Genomic DNA, 27,731 nt, shown 5'->3' on the forward strand with positions numbered 1-27,731 from the left:
AAACCTTTTTTCTTAATCTACTCTGGTATGTGATTGTTTTTTATAATCATTTCATTTGTGCTTGATTTAATCAAGGTGCATTCTTGAATCATTTTGGCTGGATTTTCATATACCATTAATGTGCTTTTTCATGTTTTTAGTCTTCATTTATCAAGTTTAGCATGATATATATATACACACACACAAATACATGAGAAATTTCTATTTAATGGATACCATAATTATGGTCTTAAAATTATTTCTTCATAATTTTCTTGAGTTTTGGTTTTGGTTTACATTTTATGAGGCTTGTTATTAGGTATACAAAAGTTCAAGCCTGTTTTATATAGTCAGTTCCTCCTCTAACGGGATGAACTGTCTTCATTTCTAATAACACCTTATGCCTTAATGTATATTTAGTTTGATGTTTACCTCTGTATCTCATTTGCCTGTTATATATTTTCACATTCCTTAATGTATTTTCCATTCCCATTAGTGTTTTGTAGGGGTGTCCTTACGTATATTTTGTGTCTATTATAACTATTATATAGATTTTTGCTTTTTTTTTAATCTGAAGTCTTTTTTATTTAACTGGATTTATTTATATTCAGTGTATGTGGGCTTTTGAATGCAATGTAAGTACAAACTTCCTTTCTTCTATGGGCCAAAGGCTACTAAAAGTATTCTGGTAAATATTTAACAGCAATTTCTCAAGAAAAAGAAAGAAAAGGAAAAGCCCCAATTTGTAGTGTTTGCCAGTTACTGCAATGTGTAAATACTACCATGTGACTGATTGCAAACTACCATCACTGAAAAGATAAATGCTACTGGTTTTGTCCACACCTATATATCTAGTACCTAGCTCAGTACCAGACATACACTAAGTGCTTGGTTAAAAAACAAAAACAAAAACAAAAACAAAAACTGTTGAACAATAGAAAAAAATGTGTGGGATGATGTAAGAAGAAAGATAAAAGTGTGAAAGTACTTACAAGTAGGTTTCCTTCCCTTGCATATCATCAAACTGCATTCCAAAGAAGAGGAGTATCATAAAAAATGCTATTTACAAAGTATCTAAAAATTATTTTACAAAATGATTACATATTTACTTATATGATATCTCCTCCGCCCAAGGGCCTGTGATATAATTCCAACATAATAAACAAACTAAGCTGGGCTGCCAGATTGGTGTGGGATCAGTTAAGCCCTTTTCAAACCTTATGTACTACCTTATCTCTCTAAGCCTCAATTTCATTACCTATAAAATGTGTTTTTTTAGAAACTACCTCACATATTTGTGGCAAGGAGTAAATGGAATAAACATGAAATTACACAACACCTTACTTAAGCCAATTGCAGATGTGTGCAAAGAAGCCAGCTCCCTTCACATATTATTTCCAACTAGGGTATGAATGTGTTGGAGTCATTTTTAAGCATTATCTAGAATTACTCATTAAGTTTTGAACATGCGCAAGGTACTGTGAGGCTGCTATGTTTGGGTTCTAGGGATAGTGTATCAGTTTCTTAATGGCATAATAATTTTGTGTAACAAAGTATGTCAACACTCAGTGGCTCAAAACAAGCATTTATTTGGCTCACAAGACAGCAGTTCAATAATTTATGCTCGACTATCTTTGGGCTTGGAGTGGCTCCCTTGCATGGCTGGGAGTGCACTGGTTGCAAGTTGGAAGCTGAAACATCTGGCAGTAGGCTTGCTATAGAATAGAGTTACTTGGTTCTGCACTCAATCCTTCTAGCAGGCAAGATAGGCAAGGTCTTATGGAGATAGCAAGAATCCAATATGATGAAACTACTCTGTTGTATTGGCTACTTCTCCATTGGTTAAACTAAGTCACATGTCCAAGTCCTGAGTCAGTGGGGGTTGGGGGGGAGGGGCGCGCTAGTGGAAGGCTTGAATACAGGCAGGTGGCCATTAATGGCTAGCTGTATAGCAAAGACAAGATTTAACAGTAAGGTTTTATCTCTTAACTTTTAAGAATTCAAATATCCTTAATATATAGGATACATATAGATAACTAAATCACAAAGGAGTATAAAGAATGTAGAAAGGAATAATCACTTCGCCTTGAAATAACCAAGAAAACCGTTAAATAGGATTTGCAGCTTGACATAGAAAATGGGCGAAGGGAGGGAGCTCATTGGAGGCAAAGGATAAATGAGCAGAAAGCATGAAGTAAGAATGAGTATGGTATCTGGAGGAGAGGGTGGGAAGCCAAGCTAAAGCAGGTTTCTGTTGGAATATGTTAAAATACAGCTTCAGACCACTTTGGACTATGGTACCCAAATGCTTTGTATTACATCACAATTTATTGCTTTTCCTTTCAAGATAAATAGAAATATGTAGAACATACTTCAAGTACCTATGCATTGAGGTTGAGATGTTTATGGAAGGTAAGAAAATAAAAACAGTTATTTGGGAATGGACCTATAATCGAATTATTTACAACACATGAATAAACACTTCAGATAATTAAAAAGAAAATAGCATCATAAAACTAATGTTATAAAATCTCGAAGTATTTGAAATGTTGACATATACCTAGATGCTATTTTTTCAGAGAATATTAAAGAGTAAATATCATAATTTATGATATCAAAATCAGGATAAATCAGATTAAGATTAATTTCTTTTTTTTAAGATTTTATTTATTTATTTGAGAGAGAGAATGAGAGATAGAGAGCATGAGATGGGGGAGGGTCAGAGGGAGAAGCAGACTCCCCGCCGAGGAGGGAGCCCGATGCGGGACTCGATCCCGGGACTCCAGGATCATGACTTGAGCTGAAGGCAATGGTTTAACCAACTGAGCCACCCAGGCGCCCCAGATTAAGATTAATTTCTGAGTTAAGTACTCAACATAAAGATGCATTAAGGACACATGATGTCTTACTGTTTACATTGACAATTTTGTTTTATGTTTTACTATAGGCACACTACTGGCAAAGAATGTGTTCAAACACTTGCTTATTTTGTTTCACTGCATGCTTTAAATAGTTTTATATATTTTTTCAGGAATTTCATGAGGTTGGTAAACTTTTCAGTTGAGAGATACTTTCTTGTCACTCAGCTAGGTAATTTTTGCCTTATGAGGACAGAAAGAGAGAGGGGGACAGAAATATATCAAAATGTATTATGTAAATTTGTTTCCAAAGCCATTCATATTGCCCAATGTATCTCACAAATATACTATTTATACTTTTAAGTGCACTCTGATATAAATTAGAGGCTATCTAAAGGCTCAGGGTTTAACTTGAACAAAATTATCAATTCCATTTTCTCAAATAGATTGGCAAACCCACATATTGCAATATTTCACTCTAATAGTAAATTTCATTTGTTTTATGTTAATTAATTCCCTCTCTAATATACAGATTGGTTTCTCTTGTGCCATGCGTTCATATAAAGAGTCACTGGTAAAGTAATAGATTGTTACCCATATGGTGATCACATTTTCATTAAGTCAGTGCTCTAGGGCAAAGGAAGCAGTTTGAAGTTTTGGGGAATCAAGCTCAAAACTACACAACAATAAAATTCAGAATGGAAGTACCGCATCATTTATGCCAATGTGAATTGTTAAGATGAACTTCATTCTGAAATAGAAAATTATTATTTTTCTCACACCAATTTATTAAATCTACCTAAAATAGTACCTGCATATTCCTGTGTGTATTTAGAACACCCCTAATATGTTCTCATAGAGCAAGGGGACACTAGAGAGAGAGAAATGCAATGTTAAAGTCAGGGGTGACATTTAAGGGTCAGTGAATAAGTTCCATCAAACCTCAAGTATTTATTCTTGAGTTACTTTATGTACATTGACCTTGACTCTGTGTAACTTCCTAGGTTTGCTTTCGTATATGGCTCAAAGTACAATTTGCTTTAGCTAACAGTATCATTATAAATTTCATCAAAGTCTTGTGAAGTGTATTTCTTCCCTTCAGTTCTATTGTTTGTTTTAAAGCAATTGGTCCCTGTTTTAAATAAATGATGGCAGCAGTTCTCAAACTTTGGTCTGAGGACCCCTTTACACTATTAAAATTTATCAAGACCCTGAAGAACTGTGGTTTATGTAGTTTATGTCTATTAATATTTACCAGGGAGAAATTAAAACTGAAATTTAAAAAATATAAATGTATATATATATGTATATATATAATATTTAAACACAAATATAAGCCCACCAGACATTAACATAAATAATATACACTAATAAAAATAATAATTTTCTCAGAATAGTTAGTAATAAAAATTCTATTGTTTGGCAAATCCCTTGAAAATCTGGTCTAATACAGACAACCGGATTTTTACACCTCCTACTTTCAATTTACTGAAATCTGGTTGGTTGGTTGGTTGGTTGAAGGATATGAAGATAAGCCAGCCTCAAACAGATCTATATTTGGAGAAGGGAGACTTAATTTAATGGTCTCTTCAGACAATTGTGGCTATTCTTACTTATTATAAATTTTATTTATACTTATAATTACTTATTATAAATTTAATAAATAGTAATTTATGTGGAATATCAAATCATGTTAATGATCTTTATTTACTTACATTTGAAGTTATGGGTCTATTTTGCATTTTGAACACATTTTTTCCCAAGCATGATTTGTTAACTATGCTTTGTTTTGGAAAATGTTGGTTTATGGAGTTATGCAGATCTCCTAAATGTTGAAACATCTCATAATATAATAAAAAAATAATACTCATTATTCACAGCTGTATTCTCATAATTTTTCTGAATCTCTTAAGCTCAAGAGGGCAGATAGAGGTTTTTCAAACATATTTTCACTTGAAAATTTGAATTTTATCATCAACAATTAATACTATTATTTGACTTTTGTGACTATCAGACTCTTTTTGTTTATTGTCAAGAAACTGTCAAAAAAAAAAAAAAAAAAAGAAACTGTCTACCAAATGCCCAAGTCTGAGTAGCTATAGAATTCCTTCTCAGTTCCTCTTTCAATTAAAAATAGTGTTTTTGATAAAAGTGGCTAGTTCAGCTCATAACTGAGACAAACAGGTGCTTTTCTTCAAAACTTTGGTGTTTTAGTTCTCATTTTGTTAAATAGAATATTAAAAGTTGTAATTAAAGGGGTAATTTAATGAGATTAAGAACACTTCCTAGTTTACCAACACATTCTTAGGCGAAACTGGATTTTTTTTTCCTACAAGTTCATGATGATGAAGAAAATAGTAACTACTATCAGAGTCTGATGCCATTGCCTTGATTCAAACTAAGGAGGAAGCAATTTAGGCCATCCCTGTTTTGGAACCAGCTGCTCAAATATCAACATAATGAAAAGGAAAATAGCATCATAGAATTATTATGAAAATATTTTTGATCTCAAGGACTTGCTGAAAGAATAACTTCTCCAATTCCAACCACCCCTCCCTCGCCACCCCAGGAGTAGTAGGAGGTCCATAGGCCACACTTTGAGAAATGTTGATCTATTAATTGAAAATCATTTACTGTGAGCACAGATTCACTTGTTAAAGCAGTGCTATCCAAATTAAAATTATTTGCACATTGTTTTCAAATAAAATATGTATGAATCTGTGGTATTTTCTGTCATAATTTAAAAAAATTGAAATGAGCAATGTTGAGTAAATATACATTATGGACTATAAATATTAAAAATAGCACAACCAAACTATAACGAAATGTCCATAATATTCGCCAACTCTGAATATACACTAATTATCACAAAAACTTAAGAAAAAATGAGGAAAAATAGAATTCAATTTCTTATCTCTGCAAATGTGTTTTCGTGCATTTGGAAAATCTTTCTGGGTCTCTTTTAATTCTATCGTATAACAATATGATACAATAGAAAAAGCATATTTAGGTGTCAGGCGTATATATAATATATATGTTATAAATGTATGTTACATAACATACATATATATTATGTGTTATATGTATGTTATATATAATATATAATTCCCAGTCATGCCCTTGAAGAATTTAATTCCACTGAAATCAGAATTTTTTTTTTAAGTTTGTGTTAAAACTTACTGCAAGGTAACAGTACTTCATTTGTCTTTTCCTCCCCTCAAATTATCCCTTTTAAGCTCAAGGATTTTATTTTCCAATGTGCAACATTAGTGCAAGTTTATATTTTTTTTAGGTAGCTCTTTTCATTTATGATGTCAAAACTTTTATGATATACCTATTATCTTTTGTCTCTCAAGGTCAGAGTCAATGATGTTTGTTTTCCTTTGGAAGCTTCCCTATTCTCATTCATTTTATTTATCATTTTATGGCTTTTTATTTATTTATTTATTTATTTTTTTAAAGATTTTATTTATTTGAGAGAGAGAAACAGCATGAGAGGGGAGAGGGTCAGAGGGAGAAGCAGGCTCCCCGCTGAGCCGGGAACCTGATGTGGGACTTGATCCCAGGACTCCGGGATCATGACCTGAGCAGTCGCTTAACCAACTGAGCGACCCAGGCGCCCCATTTTATGGCTTTTTATAGCAAGTTATTTTACCTGTTATCATTGATGAGTGTCTTCATTAATTCTATCAATGATTGAAATGTTATTTATTGAGAATATTCTATGTGTCAGGCATGGTCTAGGGTAAGTCTTGGAGATCAAGTGGCAAATAGTTCATCATGGTCTCTCTTCCCACAGAGTTTATAGTCTAGCGTCAGGGATAGTCCAGTAATAGGTAACTCTTTATGGTGCATTTAAATTACTTTCAAAAATTCTTTGATCCTCCTCCCTTTAAGAAGTGGAGTCAAGTTCTCCTCCACCTTGAGTTTGGGCTGCTTACTCCTCATGTCTAAAGAATAGAATAATGTAGAAGTGATGATGTGAGATTGGAGATTAGGTGATAAAAGGTCCAGCAGCTTCATTCTTGCTCTCTGGTTGGATTTGTTCACTCTAAGGAAGCTAAAAGCCACGTCAAGAGAACTCCCCAGCAACTCCGTTAAGAAATCCATGTAGTCAGGACCGTAGGCCTTCTGCCAATGGCTATCTGAGTCAGCCATTTTGGAAGCCGATCCTCTAGCCCCAGGCAAGCTTTCACATGCTAACAGCTCCAGTTTCCCTGAGTCAGAATTCAGCTAAACTATTCCCAAATTCGTAACCCAGAGGAACTGGGTGAGAATAATTTTTTGTTGTGTTAAGCTACTAAAGTTTGATTTTGTTGTTGTTGTTATGCAGCAATAGGTAACTAGTACTCTATTGTAGAGTGGGTAGGTCTGGTTGGGGGAGAGGTAAGCATAGGATTCAATGAGAACTTTGAGATGTAGCATCTACACCAATCTGATGTTTTTGACTCTAAGTAATGTTTAAGCTAGACTTGGTGAAGGAACAGAAATTATACAGTATTACCGATTTATTTTTCCCTTTTATCTCAGGCTCCTATGTGGTCCAGTTGATCCTGTCTCTATTCAAAATTTTGGTTAAGTATGTCATCATGAATTCTTTGCATTCTTGTTGATTGTTAAAAATATATCATTAAAATGTTATTTGTCTCAATTTTTTTGAACTCCCTTGAATTTTGCACCTGGGCAAGTGCCTCACTAGCCTCATCCTTGTCTCAGCCCTGCTGAGAGAAGAGTAACATTTCAGGCATTGGAAAGTGTATGTGCAGAAATTGGGAAACAAGACGGAACACAGAGCTTATAGTATTTTCATAAACAGTTGTGACCACATATTTCAAAGGATGCCCTAAGTAGTGGCCACCTTCTGTTACCAACACTCTGTTATAATAGCTGGAATTATTGTAATGTAGGCAAAAGAAAAGTCTATATAAATTCTAGATTTGCTACTTCAGAATTTATGATCTTCTACAAGTAACTTAAGCTCTTTGAGCCCCAGTTTTTTGAAAGGTGAGAACCATAATGCTCATGTCACAGATTTCTATCAAGTGAAGTAAGATAATGAACTTGATGCCACCTCATTCATTAGAGGTAGGTCAGCATTTAATTAACAATAGTTCAGTTAGTGACTGTTGGCTTGACTCTTTGGGCTATTATAATTGAGAGCTGAGTACGATATCTTTGTGTTAGAAAAGAGTTTGGTTCTTCTGTTGTAAATTATTTTCCAAACTGTAGTCTAGATATTTTTGCCTGTACAGACAATGTGAGAAAGCTCTCCTGTGACTTATTCTGTCTTAGTATCTTATATGGTATTTTTTTTAAAAAAACGAGTAATATTATGAAAGATATAAAGGTGGTATTAGTTTGTGCTCATTGCATGCCAAGCACAGTGCTTAGCACATTAAAGATACTTTTTCAGTCACAAAAGAGATATTGTTATCACAAAAGAGATATTGTTATTACCCTATTATACAGCTGTGAAAACTGAGGTCTTGAAAGTTTAATAGATGACCCAGAATTGTGCAGCTAGTACATGACGGAACTTGGATTTCCAGGCAGGCATTCTGAGTGGAGAGACTCGACTCTAACACTCTGGGTCCACTGCCTCCCAAAATTTACCTATGCACCCACTTTTTCATTTAATTTAGAAAGCTCTTGATAGACTGACTCTGATTTTATCTAGGAAATGCCTGATTTTGTTTACTTTTTAAAATCAGTTCTTTCACCATCTCAGATTTTTCCCCTGTAATTCTGTGTTAACTCACAGTGTAAGAAGTCTTTCGGAAGTAACCTTATCAAAGGCTTTTAAGTTTCTAAATATATGCAATGTATTGGTTGTTCATTTAATTCACTTACCTCAAAGAAATTGATTAGATTTACAAAGTATGTTTGCCAGTTTCAAGGAAGAATAAATACCTTTTAGATATTTGCAAAATAGACAATGCAGGACTGCACACAGGTTGTTGAGTGATTTGTTCAGCCATTCTCTGTGGTGGTAGTCTGATCTGTAACATTCTGGCCATTTTCAGTAAAAATAAGTTCAGCAAAATTTTCTTTATTGCAGTGTCAAAGAGAATTAATTTAGATATCATGTACGTTAAGATAACTGTCTCTCTTCATATCATCTCTGCTTTCCTTTGGTCTACTTCTATTGTTATAAATATATAGAGAGACATACAGAAATATGTAAATACTTGTATGCACATATACATATCACATATATTTACATATTTCTGTAGATACATCTTTTCTTTATTCAAAAAATTAAATTACAGTTTTGTGTTTAGAGTTTCTGCTTAAATTAACAAAAATGCACTAATTTTTCATTACATATGATGTTGAAACCATACAGTGATTTATATATTGCACTGAAATGCTGTCAAAGGAATCTATCTTTGGTTTACAACATAGTGTAACCATTGACCTGGGCTATGTTCAGCTGGTGACCTAGGATTGATGTGCTCCGCACATTGTTACCAGAATAATTAATCACAGATATGTGAACATAAAGAGATTTTAGAGAAATTGGCATCTTCCTAATGATCAAGAGTACTTGCTGTTATCACTGTTATAAATATTTGCGGGGGGACTTGCTTAATTAAAATTAGTATTTACTCTTACTTTTTTTAGAAATTGTCTTTCCTTACACTTGGACTTTAGGTATATTGAATAAATTTTAAACCATTCAAAAGTACCCATAATAGCCATGTTTTCTTTCTCTTTTACTTTTAAAAAAATTTTCAATTGTTATCTGCAAGCAATTTTATTAATCAGGCAGTTTTGAAGTTTTCTATATTCCTATAAAAATTTAACTTTGTTATGTCTGTAACTAACTTTCTTAACAGACCTTATCAATTTTTGTTGCGATACATTGCATTTTCCCTAGAGCAGTAATGCCCTTTTGTGGAGTGGTAGCTAGTACTGTACTACGGAGAATGAGGGAAACTGATTAATTGCTTTTAGAATAGTAAATGAAGCCTTTTAATTTAATGAATATTTCAACAGAATCAATTCACTCTGTCTCTCTAAAGGTAAAATCCATAGGGAGAATTTCTTTGGGGTGACCTACAGAGCAAATTGGAACCTCTGTGAGGTTGGCGTATAACAATATGTTTTCACAAGCACTTAGATTTTCTGAATACCTCTAATATATTACCACTAACCTAAAATGCATTTGGTTTCAAGAGTTTAGATTTACAAATTATCCTTGGGTATTGTGAGTTGTGAGGCCAGGGCATGGGTTCTCTCTATCTGAGATCTGTCTATTCTAAGTATACCGCTGAAGTTGGATCTCTTAAAAGGCTGGAGAGTATAATGGATAGGTTGGTAGACTAAGAGCATGTCTATGTGTGGTAAAGGGAATGAACTGCATCTTAAATCCTGTGAGCATGACACAATACAACTCATTTATATGACATAGCCATTTAGATCTTTGAACTAGCTTGATCTTATAATCATAGTCTAAGATTATAAGCCAAAAATCAAGGCAATTTTTTTTCTCCTTGTTTAACCATTTACATATTTCTTTTACTTCCTCTGTTGGGCCTCATTTTCCATTCATTTGAAAATGTAGTAACTGCATTGATTATTAAGTAGCTTTCTCTGAACATTCTTTTTCTGTGATGGAAAATTGCAGAATAATAACGGTTGATATTTTTTAATTTAATTTGAATAAACTATTGTCATGTCTTCATTAATGTATATACATAAATATGTATTCAGGAAAATTTAAGACATTAAAATATTACCGTCAGAAGTAGGGTCAGTATTTATTAAAAGCAGATGCACAGTTTGATCTTTCTGATGCTCTTGGCAATTTAATTTTGCTGATTTTTACAGAAATTTCAGACACATGCTTCATGACTGCTTAATAAAATGTACTAAGAATAATGTAGAACAATTTAAAAATTGTAAGATAATGGATGCTAGCATTCTACCACTCAATAGTAAGCCATTTTATATCCATAACATGTTAAAATAGATTGCAATTTCTTTGTTTGCATCTATTTATTTTATGTTTTATTTACTTACGATTATATCTCTCCTTTGGCTGTCTGGTTTGAAATTGATACTTCTATTCTTCAGTCCAATAAGATGTTCTAAATATATTCATTAAACTCAAATTAGTGGAGATTTTTAAAATGTGGTGAGGTACAAAAATTAAGAGGTCTAGCCAACAGGGCAAAAAGTTGAATGATACAATAAAGTAGAAAAAGAAATTGCAAAAGCTGTCTTCAGAAGTCTTGTTTTTACATCAAGTCAATCCACAAAGACGTGAAAACTAGAAAGACATCTGAAACATCTAATTAGCTATTTGATTCCTTGTATATTAACATCAACAAAATTGGAAAATAATAAAATTTTGTTTCTAAAATTTAGATATTCAAAAATTAGAAATTCAGGTAAATATTTGATGATAAATGTAAACGATATTTTTCAGAAAGTTTTGACCTAGAATGTATATTTAGAAATAACCTTATAATGAATCTCAGAATAGGGCATAAATAAGATGAAACTGGATTTCCTGTTTAAACCTCTGGAGTGTCGGAGCCTGTCTGCTTCTGTTTCCTTTATCTTTACTCTCTCACCACAGCAATCTTTGAGGTTTCTGAGGCCATTGGTTGAGAACACCTGAGAAAATTTTCTGAACGGAGGCAGAAAAATTGAAAATATCCAGCTAATAGTGTTCCCCAAATCAAGTTTATTTTCTATATCAGAATAAGATCACATTAGGAAATTTTTGTTCTCCACTGAGCTGTTTTACTTTGATTTCATCTCAGAATCTCTCTATATTCTTTCAAGGCATTTTCAAAAACACTCATTTTACGGGCGCCTGGGTGGCTCAGTTGGTTAAGCGACTGCCTTCGGCTCAGGTCATGATCCTGGAGTCCCGGGATCGAGTCCCGCATCGGGCTCCCTGCTCGGCAGGGAGTCTGCTTCTCCCTCTGACTCTCTTCCCTCTCGTGCTCTCTATCTCTCATTCTCTCTCTCTCAAATAAATAAATTAAAATCTTTAAAAAAAAAAAATAAAAAAAAAACAAACAAACAAACAAAAAAAAAAACACTCATTTTACAACAGTCATTATTATCCATGAAATGTTTTAAGTTGGACAACTCATATTTTCTCTTTGGAAGGGTAATTTGAACAACTTGGAGTAGAAGATTTAGGGAGGACGTGAATATACGAAGATCCTGAAGAAAACTAATGTAGTAGCCTGAAGTTTATAGCTGCCCTCATTAAACAGCTAGCCGGAACTAAGCTGCAAGAGTGTTTTACTGCTGTGAAAATGTGTTTGACCCATTAGGGCCGCTCCCACAACTGGTTAGTAAGCCTCATTCTATGTCACTGTTTCTCATATTTAATAATGCATAGAACTCATTTAAAAATGAATAGCTTCTGCAGTGTTGAATATCTTTGGGCAGGTATACCAAAATATCACAAAGTTAGGTATCTTATAAACAACACGGCCTGTGTCATTTCTTGGTTTAGTATAGCTAGAGGTATATTATTTTGTTGATATTTTCAAATAAGCAGTTTTAGGCTTTATTGATTTTCTTTATTCCTTACCTTTTCTATTTAATTGATATTCACTCTAGTTTTTCTTTCCCCATACTTGTTTTGATCTTAAAGTGCTCTTCTTTTTCTAGACTTCTGAGGTATAAGCATAGAGTTTTGGTTTGGGACTATTTTTCTTTTCTACAAAGAGCATTTAAAATTGTGACTTACCCGCTAACGATAACTTCAGCTTTATACCACAAATTCAGAAATGTTCTTGGTTTTAATTATCATTCAAGATACTGTCTAATTTTCCTTCTTATTTTTTATTTGACTCATGAGTTGTTTGGAAGTGTCTTAATTTCCAAGTATTTGTAAGTCTTTTTAAATTGTTAATTTTTAATTTCAAAATTAATCCTCTTCTGCTCAGAGAACATACTCCATATGATATTGATCCTTTTAAATTTATTAAAACTTATTTATGGACTATAATATGATCTATATTGGTTAATATCCCATATCACTTAAAAAGAGTGTATATCATGCAAAGCATGTGGCAATTTGTTGAAGATAGTTTGTATATTACTACAGATTCTTTTTGGTCTAGTTTTTTTTATCAGTTACTGAACCCAGTGTGTTAAAATCCTGAATGTAGGGCACCTGGGTGGCTCAGTCGTTAAGCGTCTGCCTTCGGCTCAGGTCATGATCCTGGGGGTCTCCGGATCGAGTCCCGCATCAGGCTCTCTGCTCTGCGGAGAGCCTGCTTCTCCCTCTCCTCCCTGCCTGTGTTCTCTCTTGCTATCTCTGTCTCTGTCTCTCTCAAATAAATAAATAAAATCTCAAAAAAATCCTGAATGTAATTATGTATACATCCTTTATTTTTGTTGGTTTTTATTTTGTATATTTTAAAACTCAGTTATAATGTATATCTATATATATAATTATTATATTTTTAGGGAATATATAAATTTATCATGATGAAGTGTTCTGTATTATTGTCTCTAATAATATTCTTTGTATTTAAGTTTTATTTTTCTGATATCAATTTACTCCCATTTTTGTTAAGCTTTTTTTTTTTTTGGCAAGGTACTTTTCTGTTTTTACAATTTCAACTTAAGTGTATATATTTGAAGTGTTTATTCTGTAGAAAGCATAGATTCTCCTTATTTGTTTTTTGTTGTGGTTGTGTTATTAATGGACTAAAATATGATCTATATTGGTTAATATTCCATATCCCTAAAAAGAGTGTATATTATGCAATTTATGTGGCAATTATTTGAAGGTGGTTTGTGTATTACTACAGATTTTTTATGGTCTAGTGTTTTTCTCTAGTTGTTGTCTTTTACCTCATCTCAGACTTTTGATTTTAATCTGAGCCTTTTGATTGGAAGGTCTGGTCGTTTTGCATTTAATGTAATCAGTGATACAGTTGTATTTATTTTAAACTCTGATATTTTGGTATTTCTTTTCCCTTTTGCTCAGTTTTTTGTTTTTGCTTTTTGTTTTTGCTTCTCTGTCTCTTCTTTCTTATTTTGTGTGAGTCAAAAAATGTAATATTCTTTTTTAATTCCTTTTGGCATTCTACCTGAATCTATTACATTAATTTTTATGATAGTTTTGGGGATTAAAATACGCTTCTTTAACTTATTGCAATCTCCTTATAGTTATTATTGAATTACTTCTACAATATCAGAAGTGTGCTTATAATGACTTATTTCCTTTTATACCCTTATTCTATTGCTAATATTTTCATATGCATTATATTCATAGGCGGTGATGATATACTACAATTTTTGTTTTAAACAGTTACACGGGTTTAGGGGAAAAAGATGAAAGTGCATGTGTATATTTTCCCACATACTTACCATTTCCAGCATTTCAGCATTTCAGTGCTTTTCATTCATATTCATCTTGCCATCTGGGGTGATTTTCTTCAGCTTGAAGAACTTTAGCAATTCCTGCAGTACAGGTCTGCTGGTGATTAATTCTTTTAGCTTTTGGTTTATATGAACATGTCTTTATATCATTTCATTAAAAAAATAAATTTGCTGGATAAACAAATTTTGATTGGCAGGTTATTTTTTTCAATATGTGGGATATCATGTTATGTTATAATTGTAATGAGAATCAGCCATTAATTATATTGTTTTCTCCTGTAGTAAAAGGTTTTCTGCTGTTTCTGAAGTGTTTATCTCTAGCTGCTTTCAAGATGTTCTCCGTATTACCCCCTTTCAGCTATACTGAGGAGTGATTTTTCTTGTTTTTATTCTGTTTGGGGTTTATTTATCTAGAAAAACTTTGTGTCATTATTTTTTCAATTTTGTTTCTGCCTCCCTATCTGTCTTCTCTCACTTTGAGAGTCAAATTTCACTTTTTATTTTCCACCTGGTATTTTCCCATGGGTCTCTGAGACTCATTTCAGTTTTCTTAAATCTTTTCCCTCTGTTCTCCAGGTTGAATAATTTCTTTTGATCTGTCTTCAGAATACTAATTCTTTCTTCTGCCATTTCTTATTTATTTATTTATTTATTTGAGAGAGAGAGAGCATGTGCGCACAAGTCGGCGGGGGGGAGAGGGTGGGGGAAAGCAGACTCCCCACTGAGCAGGGAGTCCGACAGAGGGACATGACGTAGGGCTCAATCCCAGGACCCTGGGATCATGACCTGAGCCGAGGGCAGTCACTTAACCAACTGAGCCACCCAGACGCCCCTTTTCTGCCCTTTCTAATCTGTGTCAAAACAATCTGGTAAGTATTTTATTTCAGTTATTATATTGATCAGCATTAGCATTTCCATTTTTTATAGTTTTTATATCTCTTTTTAGATCATCTGTCTCTCTCCTCTTTATGGCTTTTCTTTTACTTTGGTTACTGGAATATACTTGTAAAAGCTGTTTTGAAGTTTTGGTTTGCTATGTCCAACATCTGTGCTGACGGATTTGAATCAGTTTCTATAGACTGCTTTTTACTCTCAATATAGGTCTTGTTTCCCTTTCTTTGGATGACTATGAAGTATTGGTTGAAGGGCGCCTGGGTGGCTCGGTTGGTTAAGCGTCTGCCTTCAGCTCAGGTCATGGTCCCAGGGTCCTGGGATCAAGTTTCACATCGGGCTCCCTGCTCAGTGGAGAACCTGCTTCTCCCTCTATCCACCTCCCCCGCTCATGATCTCTCTCTCTCTCTCAAATAAATAAAATTAATAAAAAAATTAAAAAATAATAAAGTATTGGTTGAAAATGATCATTTGTAGATACGATCTAACAGTGACTCCAATTCTGTTTTCCTTTTCAAAGGATTCTCGATTTTTGTTCTGCTCTGCTGCTTATTTTAGCCTACTCCCTTTTTACTCTACCTTCCAGAATATTCCTCTGCAGTACTGTAGTTTGGTTGTCAGTCAAGTATTTGGGTATGATTTATACCTAGATTTTGGGCTCACCCTTTTTGTTTCTATGAAATACCTAATAAATTTCTAGCTGTTTGCCTGTCTTGGTCTCTGTCTTCTCAGGACTCAAAGGGTTAGGTTTTAGCTTCCTGCTGCCCAAACTGTGCAGAGATTATAAATGCACTCAGTTAAAAACAATAACAACGGCAAACAAAAATCTCACCAAGTCAAGCTTTGTCTCTAAAGAGTATATTCTTCTCTGGGCTCTACTATGAAGGAGGGCCTTCGTAATTCATAGTGAAAATATTTCAAGCCTTTAGTTCCATAGCAAGGTGGTCTGTTAAATATAAGGTTAGCAAAATAACATTTCAGACATGCAGGATCTCAAAAACGTACACCCCATCTCAGAAAGCTACTAGAACAGATTCTCCCATAAAATGGAGTGAATCAGGAAAAAACAACAACAACAAAAACCAAAAAAACACATGAGAGCTTATCTAGGAAAAAGGGGATCTATCTCAAGAAAATGACAAAGTTAGCCCCCAGAGTGATAATGAAGAAAGCATCTGTGTTTATGCTATGCATCCAAAATGGCAGAGAAGAAACATTTGTAAGAAACGGAAAGTGATAGAATACTTGAGGTATGTGAGGGAACAAAAAGAAGATTTAGGCTGTTAAGAAAAGTTTGTGTATACACTAGGTTTAAAATCTACACAAATTAAAAAGTTCAAGAGGAAAATTCCAGAGAAAACAAAAGGTTGTGCAAGAAAGGTTACGATGATCATGGCAAATATAAGGCTCATTTGTGAATAGTTTACAGGATCACAGTTGTGTCCCCAGTGAATGATACTCCCATCAAATGCTTACATAATTATATTGAAAGATTGAAGAGGGATAGGGGTGCCAAGTAAAATACAGAATGCTCACTTAAATTTGTTTTTTTTTTAAGGATTTTATTATTTATTTGAGAGAGAGAATGAGAGATAGAGAGCACAAGAGGGAAGAGGGTCAGAGGGAGAAGCAGACTCCTCGCTGAGCAGGGAGCCCGATGTGGGACTCGATCCTGGGACTCCAGGATCATGACCTGAGCCGAAGGCAGTTGCTTAACCAACTGAGCCACCCAGGCTCCCAGCTCACTTAAATTTGAATTTCAGGTAAACATTTTTTTGTATAAGTAAACAGGATTTAAAACATTTTTATACCAAAAAAATTGTTTTTGTACCTTATTTGTACATTAAATTCAAATTTAGCTGGCTGTCCTATGTTTTATTTGGTATATCTGACAACTCTAGGGATGAGAAGTGGTGAGGTGGGAGTACATGAAAGAGAGCTGAATTCTCACCTTACCCAGTAGAAGATAATAGAGAAAAAATAAAATTTGAAATTAAAAATAGGCAATATACTTATATTTTTAGAGACATGGAGGTAAATACCAAAATAAATAGCTGTAATAGTTGAAATTAGTTGCCTCTAAGAGGTACAAAATGTGTGGGAGTTGGCAAGAAGTTTTTTTTCTTTAGAAGTATTCTAGAACTGTATGCATAAAAATGTAATGAAAAGAGAAACAGGCTTGCCTGGGTGGCTCAGTCAGTTAATTGCCTGCCTTCAGCTCAGGTTATAATCCCAGGGTCCTGGGATCGAGCCCTACATAAGGCTCTCTGCTCAGTGGAGAGCCTGCTTCTCCCTCTGTCTGCCGCTCCCCCTGCTTGTGCTTGCACTCTCTCTCTGTCTGATAGATAGATAGATAGATAGATAGATAGATAGATAGATAGATAGATAAATAAATAAATAAATAAAATCCTTAAAAAAAGAAAATAGAAACAAAATAAACAATTTAAATGCAACCAAAAGTACAGAATAATAAAAATAAGAAAAAATAAAATTAATTTAATGAAAAACAAGTGTTTGGGGTTGAAATTGAAACCTCATTCAAACTATGAATCTGGTGTAACTCCCATAGCCATATTTGGAGTTTGGCACACCTATACTGCTATGTTCCATGTGTTCACTCTAAATGAATTATTTTACCACTTCTGTTTTAACTATTACAGAACTTTATTGTGATGGATCAAGATATCACTTTACTTTCATTTAAAAATGAGTTTCTATTTATGTATTAAATATTCCTGTCATTTTCTCATTAACAAACAACATGAAAAATATTATGATGTGGTGCTAATGAGATCATGAACATAAAGACAGGAATGCTAAAATTATTTACTAATGTTTAGATTTAAGTGATTGTCCAGGAACAGTGTTTTAATGCTAAGATTAATTTTTAGTTTAATACTAAAATGGAAACATGAAAGTAAAATATTCATGTGGAAATTTCAGATTTCCCTGAGATGACTTTCATGATACCTAAAATTCATTCATATATGACACTGTGGACAGTGGTGGCTGCTTTGCTTATTTTCTTTCCTTCCTTCCTTCCTCCCTCCCTCCCTCCCTTCCTTCTTTCCTTCCTTCCTTCCTTCCTTCCCTTTCTTTCTTTTTTTCTTTTCTAGATTAAAATAAAGAAATTAAGATATATTCAGGTTGTACCTCTATAACTCTCACTGAATAGTCAATTGAAATGAAAATCTAAATGGCTGCAGAGTTGAAATTTTCATATATATATTTTAAATATAAGAAATGACTTTTAGATTCATAGAAATTCTCAAACAAATCCTCTTTTTTTTTTTTTTTTTTTTTTTTTTTTAGAGAGAGAGAGAGAGCACACACAAATGGGGAGGGGCAGAGGGAGAAAGAGAATCTTAAGCAGGCTCCACGCCCAGCGTGGAGCTGATGCAGGCCTCCATATCACAACCCTGAGATCATGACTTAAGTCGAAATCAAGAGTCAGATGCTTAACCAACTGAGCCACCCAGGTACCCCGGAAATCCTATTAAGTAGGTTTCATTTTGCTCCTTTTAACAGAGGGGAAAACAGAGCCAGAGAATTTAGGTATCCTGTAGTTAACAAATCTACAGAGGTCAAACATCCGGTCAGAGACAGATAATTATACCCCAAATGCCCAACTTCATTTTCTTCTCTGAGGCTGGGTTGCTCCCTCTAATCTATAAAAGGTGGTTGCTTTCAATTTAACTGTACAACTCTAACCATTTTTGAGCAAAAGCCTATGCTTGCCCATCTTCTTTTGTTCAGTGTCAGTATTACTAATTTCAGTGCATTCAGTATCATTTTTAATAAAATTTCATTCTATGATATTCATAAAAATAAAATATTTTCATAAAAATATGTATAATGAAACATATGTTTCAGTGTCTAGTGAGATCATTGTTATCAAGTACCCTATTAGAATGCAAAGTTTAGAGCCAATCTCTAACAATTATGTTTGTTTTGAATCTGATATGATTCTGGAAACTGTTTCTTAAAGATGACTTTTTCTTATCTCCATTTAAATTTCTGAATATTGTAGATTGCATAGGAGGGACTATGGGAAGGTTAACTGCATAAACATTTATCATTTTTAAAACAAAATCACGTACTGCAAAAGATACATAGTGAAGCACCAACTTCTACATACCATGAGATTATCCACTTCCAGGATGAGAACCAAAAATGGATCAGCGTTGTATGTTTGGTTTACGTCTGCCTTTTATGTATTAGGAAATACTTACTTCTCTCAACCACTCCTATTTACTTCCTCTTTTCAGATGGGAAAACACTTTTCTCTGAATTGATGACTACTTATTTTTCAGCTAAAGTAAATACAGGTCTATATCTCTTTTCATTTGTGTGAGAAGCTGACACATTCTGTCACAACATCGCTTGAGTAAATGGGAAAGTGACAGCTTCCTGGCAAAATTTTAAAGAGATAAACATCTATTTTTGTTTAAACAGCCACTAAAAAAATCAGATAGAAGCTTTCCAGGTTGAAAGAATAAAGAATGCATGAGTGGTGCAAATTGGTAAATGAATGCACGTTCAAAAACTTCTGATGTTTGCCTCTATAATTTTAACCACAGCTCAGTGTTTTTTGGGATTAAATAATAAGTCTTCAAAGAATAAATTCTATCAAGATGATGGAACTATCAAAACGTAGATTAACAGGATTACAAAAACCACACAATAATATCCTTAGAAACAATTCCAAATTGAAATATCAAATATTTGCTTTTCCCAGCTTTTGAAATCTGTTTATTTTAAATACTCTATTCCTAGAAATTATATTACTGGTTTGAAAATGGCCTTAAGAAAATTACTGTTACTTAGTCTTTATTTAATACTTTTAAAATAATATGTTTTATAATGTTTTTCCTTTCTAGCTATTTTACTGTTATCATATAAGCATTACTATTTTTATCCTGGCTTCTCTTAGAATCTATACACATAGTGTAGTATATATACTAGTATAGTCAATTTTTATCTCAAGTAACAATGTTACTTACAAAACTTGTGTTTTTTCTTCTTTTTGCAACTGAGTCTTTAAAACAGAATTTTATAATTCACTATCAGTTTTTATAATATTGGACGAGTGAACACTTTCTATTAAATTTAGTATAAAGAATTTGGTAAATAAGAAAATTTGTGTTAATTCTGGAGACATAAGATCACATGAATGTCAGAGGTAGGTATTAAATACATCATTATTGGATTTTATGGTTCTCACATTTATAATTCCTGTTGATAGTAACCTTTTCTATATCAGTGCAGGATTCTTCTTCAGAATTTCCTGGAGCAAGTAAACTAATGTTTAATCTTACAGATTCTATGTTGTTCCAATAACACTCAGTGAGCCTTTCATTGAAACAACCATAATGTATTTCTGTATTCCTGTCTCATCTCATTCCATACCTCTCCAACCAAATCACAATTCTTGGAAGATGAGAACAGCAGGAGATTTTAATTTTCTTTTCAGTTACAAAACAGAGCTTGAGAGTCCTAACATTTACTTCTAGGTACTGTTACTGATTAAGTAGAATCATATACTGGTAATTGGTGAGTTATATGCTTAACACAATGACTGGCAAATAAACCAAACTGGAATAGTGTTCAAACTATTCTGATACTTAAGCTAAAAATGGATTTTTTTTATAGAAGATAATTGAAGAAGAGTCATAGATTATGAAATGTAACCTGGGCCCAAGGGTGCAAGAGCGCCTGATTCTGAGAGTTCCAGGCAATCCAGTTGTCACTGACAAAATCCAAAGGCAGAGGGACAGTGGTAGCGAAATGAGAAAGGAATATATTTCAGTGAGGTCAGCATCAGTGGACTAATGTCCCAAAGCCTATCTCTAAAGTGCTGAAAATACTTCTAGGTTTATACAAGGACAATGTAGGACAAAGGTCAGTGGGTCCATGCAGGGAGCAGTAAAGGGCAGGTTGGTCATTGTCTTGGGGTCAGTCATACAGGGTCTGGCTGGCTTCAGGGCAGTTATTATTGCCTGAGGTGGTAGTTTCGGTTTCCTCTCATAGGATGCTTTGTTAAGGATACACTGTTAAGGTTTATATGTGAAAAAAAATGCACTAATCTGCATATTTATAGAAGCATCTAATCCTGAACTCCATCATGAACTTTATCATGTGCCTCCTCTGACAGTCTTTCTGATTTCCAAACAGAGAGACCTTGGGATTGCAGTCAAGATGTTCAGGAAAAAGTAGAAGTGGATCAGCCAAAATGATATTAACTGTGATGACCAGGATCTCCATTTTTCAAACCTGAGTATTGAACTACTCTGAAGCAAGAAGGAAGAAAGGTGGGCTAGGATTTAAACAAACAGCACATTCATTTTTACATTGAAGTCTCTTGATTAACAGTAGAAGACATCACTCCTGAAAGCATCTGCAGTGTCAGTAATTCCATTAACAAAGAAGCCACTTTATTATCAACATACTGTAGATTCATTTTAATGTGTCATTTGCACTTCAAAGTCACATAACTTTTATTATGGTAAATCAATTAAAACTATTTCTCATGATAATTTATCTTCTGCAGAGTTTATCATCTCAGAGAATGCAATATTTCCCAATTTAACTTCCAAGACAAAAGTGATGTAATTTGAATGCCTTTTACTGAGCTTATTAAGCATAAAGATCACAGAAATTTCAAACCCTGAAAGATAACTGTTTCATCTATGTGATAAAATGGAAGCCACAGTTTTTTGTAGTGTACTATAGGTAGTGGAGACAATATGCTAATTAGTAATATAACCTCATTTACTGATTTTCTATGTCTCCCATTTTAAAAGATAATCTAGTAAAAGCAGATAGTTTCTCTGATATTAATTTTAAAGAGAACGTAAAGATTTATATAAAAACACTTTTTTGAAGATTTGCAAATGAACTGAATTTGAGGATGATAAAGTCACCTGTTTTGTTACTTTTAACGACTTTATAAGAGGATGCTTCAAAGATTTAATCCTTATATTTGAAAAATGCCAGTATTTTTCAACGTTATTGAATATTTCCAAAATAAGCAGTTTTAATATCCTTTGCAGCCTAGAAAATGTTTGTGTGAAATGAGGAATTTTATGCTTTCCTAATTTGAATAAACTTAAAAGATATATTCAAACACTGACCACATTTTTTTTAAGTTTTATTGTCCAATTGAATTTAACTCAAAAATTCTATCAATATAGAGATAGAATCAAAGACAAAATAGTCATAATTTCTTTATGAGTGATGATCAGAATATGTTAGATAAGTACTGTATAAAGTACAGGGTATATTTACTTATTAATGCGATTTTAGTAAGGTTTGGTTTATTTTATGATAAAAATAAGAAATTTAAATGGCGTTTTTTTCTTCTGAGATATTTTTATTTCTTGAAAAACCTCTTTAGAAATGGATGCATTATTCATTTTCTTATCATTGTCTCATTTTGTTTCTAAAGATTAAGAAATTTGTGCCTAACAAATATCTTTGTACCCATTCATTTAATTCTGCAAGGAGATTGTTTGTAGCATCTACAGAAGTAGCACTTACAAAAATTAAGTTACTATACACTATCAGAAACAGTGTCCTTAATTTCAGTGTTTGTAATGGAAAAATTAGAATCTAATATAAAAGGGAATTTTGCTTATAAAAATGACTAGAGAATAAAATCAAGTTAATTATAATAAACTTACTGCCTCCCACCATCGTAACAGTGCCTGAAGGATTTCCTGAAGTCCTTTGGGTCTTGGCAGAATAATTTGGGCACTGAGGACATTGTTGAAAATCATGAGGATTGAAACTGGAGAGACCTAGTCTAAAACCTGATATATGTTACGTGTGGTTTTTTTGTTTTGTTTTGTTTTTTGCTTTAGAAATTTTACAATATCCCATACCTCTTTTATTGTTAGTGGTGGTGGTGATGGTGGTGGTAGTAATGGTGAAATGTAATTAATGTCAGTTATTTTGAGGATAGTACTGTAAAGCATTTGGAATTTAGTAGCATGCAAATCAAAGGAAATACTTCAAGTTAGGACTCTGATCCCCTACCAGTCTGTACCTCTAACCTAGAGACTTACAGCGTTCCTGAACCTCATGGCTATGTATTCCAAATTGTAATTAGGTTTCCACACCTAAGAGATCTTGAATTTAATCAGTCCACCCTTCTTTTCCTCTCACTACCATACAGTGTGACTGCAAAAATAGACCTACATCAACCGGAGGAGGATTTGCAAATGAACTAAATTTCAAGACGTTGCAGTTGCCTATTTTTTTTTTTTTTTTTGCATTTACCTATTCTGATAGTTTTAATGACTTTCTAAGAAATTACTTTGGGGCCTTCATACGTTTTTTATCTTTAGAAACTGCCAGGATTTTTTTCCTCCTTTATTATTGAATCTTTCTCAAATAAGAAGTTTTAATATCCATTTGCAGCCTGAAAATGTTTGTGTGGAAATAAGAACTTTTATGCTTTTGTAAATGGAATCCAAATATTCTGAGGTGGTACCCACACTTTTACATTACATACCTCCATTATATTACATGTATATTTATTGTTGCATAGACTATATATGTGAACTTTTATACTAATGTATTATGTATTTTGAAAATATAATTTAGTAAGATGTCTTCCTAATAAAAGTGGCTTAACATTATCTCAATGTAACTAATATCTCAAGGGGAAATATACACTTAAGATAAGGCTATTGATACTCATGGGTGTAAGTCTACTTTTCAATGCAGTTTTCAATTTCAAATCCTGATAACTTTGAATTATTTTGAACAACTTCTTTTTAGACATGGTTATGTCACAAATGTGTTGCCTCAGAATGAAGCAGATGAAGAGAGCTTTGAGCAATAAACTACCAACTCTGCTATAACCTTGTTGCCCTCCTGTACTTAAATCATTGGGACTATCATCAATCCATATTTTGTAGACATCTTGTTTAACTCACTTGTCCATTTTGTATGGGTTGGTTTAGTTAAAACTGGATGATTAAGTAGCAAATCCATTTAATTATGGAAATATGCAAGAACTGTTCAGCAGTACACCAAACTCCTGATGATAACTCCTTCATGTGGAAATCCTGCTCTCCTCTCAAACTTCCATTATAAATGCAACAGACATGAAATGAGACCCGAGAAAGCTTACCATGTCAATTAATGCATTCAAGACTTAAATAACTTAAAGGAGTTATCATTTTTAAAATAAAAATTAAAGATAAGTAGAAATTTTAACATTTTCTTCATATATCTATGTATTTGTCTTGTACAACCCCTGGTGTGTTTTAATTCTGTTTTAGAGCTGAAGTATCAGATGCTGCTATTTGAGCACTGTGATTTAGTTTTCTTCCTCCAGATACCAGCACATATATTATAGGAATTCTTTCTCCTGGGGAAATGATCTTACTTCCCATTGTTAAACTTGATCAAAACACAAGATTTCAGCTCTCTGTGTTCAGCTCCATCTGTTCCCATTGCAATCCCAACCAGAGATGTTCTAAAGTGGAATTGGCTACTATTTGAAACCCTGAATGCTTCCCCTTCTGCCTTTGAGGACCACACCCAAATCTTTGGCAAGTTTTACTTTAAAACCAGAGAAAAACAAAGGGTTTTTCATCTTCAGTTCCACACTCATCCAGGACCATGGGAAGACTCATTAAGCCACCAAAGTTATGCAGTCCGTGTTCCCAGTGAGTTCTCCACTTCCCTCCTCAAGAGACGCCATCTTATAAAACCAGTGTTTACTTCTTGTTGTTACTATTTTAAGGAAGATCTTGTAAATGATCCCAAGATACTAATTCTGCTCTACATGAAAGAGGGGTGAAGGATCACTGATAATGCTAAGGCACTCTTTACAGGCCCTCCATGAGGGAAAGTGCCCTCAGTGAGTAAAAATTTATAGGTAGCATATCCTTAATAAAGAGCAAATGCAATTTCTAAAGAGAGAGAGGATGCCAAAGCAAAATAAATAACAAAAAGCTCGTTTAACACTTCTAATCCTTTTTGCTATTATCTCTTTCCCCTCTGTTGTAAAACTTCTTGAAAAAAATTGCTCTTTCTTATTGACATATCCCTAAATTCTAAATTCATATTCGTGTAATCATCATATAAAAATGGTTCTTTGGAATATCACCTCTGGCTTCTCTTCGTTGGGAAATGAAACCAGCCACATTTAATAACATTAAGTACCAGGAGAATGTCTTCATTTACATAACTTTAGCATTCAACTGTCTCCACTAATATAATTATTGATATGATATTGATATGAGCCTGACAGGAAACATGAATAAAAATATAAAGTTACAGATAACTTTATTGTTTGTTTCAGGAACTTCCTAAGAATCTATTTATCTGATAATACCACTAGTCTTCTTCCAAGGATCCTTCCCGTAACAATAGATTATTCAAAGGAGTTCAAAAGACTGTGTACTATTGGAGAGTTCTCTAAAACTCTTCCTCAAAACTCCCTTACCTCAGCCTGTGCATCAATTGCACCATTATGTAGAAAATATTTCTCAATCTTATCAAGTCCCTGCATAAAAAGACCTATCTTGGGGCACCTGGGTGGCTCAGTTGGTTAAGCGACTGCCTTCGGCTCAGGTCATGATCCTGGAGTCCCGGGATCGAGTCCTGCATCGGGGAGCCTGCTTCTCCCTCTGACCCCTCTCCCCTCTCATGTGCTCTCTCTCTCTCATTCTCTCTCTCAAATAAATAAAATCTTTAAAAAAAAAAAAAGACCTATCTTATACCAGACCCCCAAACATCCTGCCCTTGTCTTCCATTGACTAAAGAAACAAAAGAGCAAGTTATTTTACAACTGACTTTATAACAGTGGAATTGCAATTTGGGACAACCAAACAATGGCAAAGCGTGGCAAGTCCAAAGAAACAAAGGGAAGGTCCGCTTGCATTCAGTTTCAGGAGAAATTGAGGAGGATTGTTTTGAACAAAAAGTTCACTGGAGAAGAACAAGAATTTGAGGCTGTGGAGGTTTCTTACTGGTTGTGAGGTGTCACTAGTGCCTTATGGGGCAGGGAGTGATCTTCCTTCTTTCTGCTAATTAAGCAGGCAGTAATGAGTGGTATGTGTATGTGCATGTGCACGAGAGCCCCCCCTTCAGGGCTTTCCTTCATTTTAAATTAGGTTTCCCTTTATTCATTTTCATACTTCCCACTTCCAAAAAGGCACTCAAACCCTAAGGTAGCACCTTCCTTCATTCTAGGAAGCAATGACCTCAACTTTGCTGTATTAGCTCGTTATTTGGTGGTGTGGTTTGTTTGCTGTTTGTTTTTAGGGACTTAGATATTTCACATACTCATCTGTTCACTTGTTGTGATATTTTAAAAACAAGTATATATATAATGTATATGTACATTCAAAAGAATAGTGTTAATAATTAAATGTACTTTTGCTTTCTGATTATTTATGGTACTATTATGGCAGCCCAGCTTTCCTTATTGGCTGTAAACAATTGAAAAGATCATTATTAATAACACAAATTTTAAAAGCATCATAGTGATGTGAGACAATGAAGACTAGATAGACTAACATTCCAGAGAATGGAGATTTTATTCCAAAGTGCAGTCACAGTTGCCTTTCTTGGCCTGAGAGAAAAATTTATCTTTGCTGGCACAGCCTAAATTTATGTAGGGGAAAGAGAAACCAACACAATTTTTTTTTTAAGATTTTATTTATTTATTTGAGAGAGAGAGAATGGGAGACAGCACGAGAGGGAAGAGGGTCAGAGGGAGAAGCAGACTCCCCGCTGAGCAGGGAGCCCGATGCGGGACTTGATCCCGGGACTCCAGGATCATGACCTGAGCCGAAGGCAGTCGCTTAACCGACTGAGCCACCCAGGCGCCCCCAACACAATTTTTTAACAACTGCGTGAGGCTGGAGTGAGAAAGCAGAGAACTGAGTGTCCTCAAATGTATGGTCCTTTGCTCCACAAGACATTTTCTGTATTCTGAGGTTCTGCAGAAGGTTAAAATGCTCGGTAGAAAGCTTCTGAAAAATAGGGCAAAATTTTATAAAGTTTACCAGTCTTTAAAAAATAGAGATCTGTGGTGAGGGGTGGGGCTGGGGTGGGTAGAGTCTTTCAACAAAGAAGAAATTAAAGTCCTAGAAGGAGAGTTGAATGGATTCTGAGGACCTGTAGCCATATTTCCTCTGGGGGCACTTCCTGATTGTGGGTGTAGGTGGGGACCAAGAATCTAGGCTTGGTCTCTAACAGAAGGTTGTTGTGGGGGAACAGGAAATCAGCAGAGATTTTGCATTCTCTCTGGATTATGGTGATGAAATTGGTGACTGGATGGGCCTGAAATATGTGACATTTCTATATATCAGGATGTTTGCTGAAGTCTGAGGCTGTGGAGTGCTGAATGGCAAAGCCCAATCTAAAACCTTCTGAAGGACAGAAATGAGTCTCCTACTGCCTTCCCAGGCAGAGGAAGCAAAGAATGGTCTTGTCTTAGAATCAAGGATAAACTAATGACTGACTACAAAAACTGCAGTCCAGTGCCAGCCTAACAAAATTTTTGATTTGATTGAGGCTATCAATTAGATTTTGATGTCTTAACCCAAAGAGAAAGTGATGGACTGGATACATCTTTGCTGCTTTTAGCCTACTGCCTGAGCTAGGTGGGAG

Source organism: Zalophus californianus, chromosome 3 (assembly GCF_009762305.2).
Source record: "Zalophus californianus isolate mZalCal1 chromosome 3, mZalCal1.pri.v2, whole genome shotgun sequence".
Lineage (NCBI taxonomy): Eukaryota > Metazoa > Chordata > Mammalia > Carnivora > Otariidae > Zalophus > Zalophus californianus.